We start from the raw sequence: 4296 nt of genomic DNA, 5'->3' as shown, positions 1-4296 counted from the left end.
GCGAACCCCCGGCGCCCAGACCGGGAGTTGGGGGGAACCGGTTCAGCCCCGAACGGGGGGCCCCAAGTTGGGGGGCCTCCTCGGCCCAACAGTCACCCGGGTCCCGGAATCCGGGCCCTGGCTTTTCCCGCGTTCTGCCTTAGGTGCCCCCCTTCCCGCACCTCCTCCTGGGAGAACTTGGGGAGCCCGCAATGGTCTTTCCCAGAGCGACTGGAGGGCTTCTTGCTGGTCAGGCGGCAAGACCGCTCTCCCTACTCTCCTGTTCTTGGGTTTGCCCAGCATGTGTTCCCCTTTACCCCCCACCACCGGTTCTTAGGGTGAGAATCTGCCTTCTCGCCCAAGTCCACAATACCTTGACTTTCTTCGCAAATGACCCCTTATCGCATGGGAGACTCGATAGGATTAAAACATTGTATTTCTTCCAGACTTTGAGAAAAAGGAAGAGTTCAAGAAACCCATACAAAGAGACATAGAAACTCAACAGTGTTTCAAGGACAATCACCTCTCCCGAACAATGTGATTCTTGCATGTTTGTTTGGAGGGCCAACAGCGGTAGGGAGAGAGGCAGAGACCAAACGTGCTTTATCCAAAAAAGACACGAGCTCACCTTGTGCGGTGTTGTGCAGCATCATAATTCTTGTCATTGAGTGAGAGGGTTTCCAGCCTTCTCGGCCTGTGCACCGCTTTGGGATTCCCGTGGTCCCTGTGGAAGGTTTCTTTTACCGTATCCTCAGGGAGCGCCTTTTCCTTCCATTTCCCCCCTCTCATATATCAAAGATTAAATAACCCATGGGTTCTGCTTTTTTTTCTTTTCTTTTTTTTGAGGGAACTATCCACTTCAAAAACCAGGTTATAACTACAAAATAATCTCAGGTAATCTTTCCTCATAGTCTGTAGAACGTTTCTAACTTAAAGATTGATTAGACCATAGACCCTTAGATTTGAATGGGACCATGGAAACCCTCGCATCTAACTTCCCATACACATGTTCTTGAATTACAGCTAAAATATCTATGACAGTTATTGGACCTGACCTTGGACATTTTAAACCTCACTTACAAAGTACTAGTATATTCCACTTTTGAAGAGCAATATAGTTAAAAATGTCTTCATTTTGGGCTTATATCCCACTCGCTCGAGTTCTGCCTCCTGGCGTGACCTAACATGCTAGTATTCTTCACAGCATTCTCCTGTCTGAAGACAGTTAGGATATCCTGCCTCATGCTCCCTTCCCACACACCATCCTGACACCTTCCAGGCCTTGAGCCTGAACCACCAAAAAATAACTAGTGATTTGGTTTCTAAGTCCTTTCAGCATTCTGGTCATCTTCCTTTTGATGAAGGATTACACCAGTAATCCTTTAAAATCATGGTATCAGGAAAAGAAACAATTCTTCCTGTGTGGTCTGATGCCACACAGACTACAGCAGATCCTTTGTGCCAGATGCTAGGCTTCTATTAACACTGACTAATATTGTATTTGCTTTTTTGGTGGTTTGGTGCCAAGGACCAGGTCATCATAGCCTTCTTGCCAGAACTCTGATCCCAGTTCTTAGGAAATAAGGGTTTCTAGGAGCAGATCTAGGATGGTGAGGATGGTCAAACCATGGTCCCAACTGAGCCCAGAGAACTTGCTATCTGCCTTCTTTCCCCTCTCCCAAGGGGAAAATTTAAATTTATCCAGGTGATGTGGCATTTCTTACCGTCATCAATTAAGGGTCTTAAGTGAAGGACAGCTCTAACCCTGACACTGGGGAATGGACCAAAAGGAAAATAACAAGCCTTTCTACTAGGTTCTACTTCTGAAGTACAACTTAAGGGGACCCAGGCTGCCCAATTGGCACCAGTCTAGTGTCAGAAATCACTGAATGGTATCATCATCGGACAGTGTGTTCCGACTAATGCTGCAGGTAAAAGTTGACCCAGGTGCTGAGCTTGCCCAGGTAAAAATATGGACACTTGTTCACCCCTTTACCCAAAATTAAAGCTCTATCCATCTCCTGTTTGCCTCTACATAGCAACCTTAATTCATGCTGTGCCTTGTTAGTGCTTGAATGCTTTGCCCGACACCCAGTGCCCGGAGCCTCACTATGAACAGAGTCCTGCGTGCAACTTTGGGCTCATTTCAGCTTTGCAGCCAATTAAAACCTGAACGTGTTTTTTTTTTGTTTTTTTTTTTTCCTAAAAATTGATGTTAACCATATATAAATTGGGCTGCTGGGTTTTAAAGTCTAAATTTGTACTTATCCCTATTAAGTGTTATCTGCTTCATTCCAGCTTGTCTAATTTTGATTCTGCCATCTCGTGCATTATTTATTACCTCTCGTTTTGTGTCATCTGAAATTTGATAAGTATGCCTTCTGTCTCCTCTAAGCAGTTGTCAAAAAGTGTTAGAATGTGTATATTGGTGAAGAGAATAATAAAAACACCCACTGCAGTAAATTATAGTTTACATGCTTTCCTGCCTGAGCAATGAAGGACTGTTTTTAGGAAAATGGATTTTATTGAGCCTAATATATTTACAAATTCATTTTCCCAACAAATACTAGTATTTATTGAAAATTCCCAAAACATTAACACCATGTTATGCACTTCAGAGTCATACAAGAAGCATAAAAACATGATCCTTGACCTTGATGAGCTCACAATCTCACTGGAAAAACAAGACATCCAAAATTGGAGCTATGATATGATAAGAGGCAGAGACAACCAAATGCTACAGGAAGTCGAGGGAAAGAGATATCACTGTGGCTGGTGGGAATGGAATAGAACTGCTTGAAGGCAATTGGACTTTATTTAGGCATTGAATAATTTTTAGGATGTAAATAATTGAGAATTCTAATGAAAAGTATGTACTAAAGCCAGGAACAAGATCAGCTCAATTCACATATTTATCAGTTAAGGTAACTCTAGCTGCTATAACAAAATAACTCTAACACATATAATGGCACAAAGTTGATAGAAGAGTATCTCTTTTTCACTTAAAGTCTAACAAACATGGTTCTGATTGTTGCCTGACTCTTCTCCAAGCAACATTCAGGGTTCTAGCCTTCTTCCATTTTGTGGCTCCAGCTCTTCAAACTTTGGCACCATGCTCACCATGCCCACTTTCCTCAAGCAGAAAGAACGGGAAAGAACATATAGCACCATGTGAGAGACTTAATGGGCCAGGCCAGGAAGTGATACACATCACCTTGCTCACATCCCTCTGCTGGAACTTGGTGACATAGCTACAATAACCACAGGGAAGGTCTGGAAAATATAGCCTCTGTGGACCCAGAAACATGATGAAACAGGTTGGGGAAATATTGCTGGTTTCCCCGCAATACAATGGGGAAATAAAGGTAGATAGTGGGCTAAGCTTTCATCACCTGAGCAATGGAGAGACACCTGGTATGGAGAATGAGTGTAGATTCTGGAGCCAGACTGTGGGTAGAAGCTTGGTTCTCCTATTTTATTATTGTACTAGAGGCCTGGTGCATGAAAATTCATGCACTTGGGGGGGGGGGGTGTCCCTCAGCCCGGCCTGCACCCTCTCACAATCAAGGACCCCTCAGGTAGGATCCCTAGGCCTGGCCTGAGATCAGGGCCTATCGGGGCTTTCTATCCCCTGGCTGCAGGCAGCTGGCCCCACCCCCGCCTCTGCCTCTGCTTGCCATCTGTGCAGTGCTGCCTACACCCTCCCCTGCCACCGGTGGCCTCCCTCTGTAGGCGACAGGTGTGGGGTGCAATGGCTTGGCTGACCTGGGCCTCCCTCTGCAGGGCGATCGCTGGCCAGTCGCACACCTGCCACAGAGTCGCCGTAAGTGGCCTGGGCCTCCCTATTTCTTTTCTGGGGGTGAGACCAGCCCTGCGAGGGGCTGTCTGCCTACCTGATCACCCCTAACTACTTGCCTGCCTACCTGATCGCCCCTAACCACTCGCCTGCTTGCCTGATTGCCCACAACCACCTCTGCCTACCTGATCACCCCTAACCACTCTGCCTGCCTGCCTGAGTGCCCCTAACTGCTCGCCAGCCTGCCTGATCGCCCCTAACCACCTCTGCCTCAGCCCCACCGCCAGAGTTTCATCCAGAAAGATGTCTGGAATGACGTCTGCAAGATCATTAGGCTGTCCAGTCTAATTAGCATATTATGCTTTTATTATTATAGATTATCTTAGACAGGTCATATAACAGCTCTTTGACTCAGTCTCATCTCATCTGTAAAATGCTGAGAAAAGTGCTTATAATAGTCCCTAGCACCTAGTAGGTATTATTATTCCTTGACAGGTTTGAACAGAAGGCTTTGAACATGA

This window comes from Myotis lucifugus, unplaced genomic scaffold (genome assembly GCF_000147115.1).
Source record: "Myotis lucifugus unplaced genomic scaffold, Myoluc2.0 scaffold_126, whole genome shotgun sequence".
Taxonomy (NCBI): Eukaryota; Metazoa; Chordata; class Mammalia; order Chiroptera; family Vespertilionidae; genus Myotis; species Myotis lucifugus.
This window is presented reverse-complemented; position numbering follows the sequence as displayed.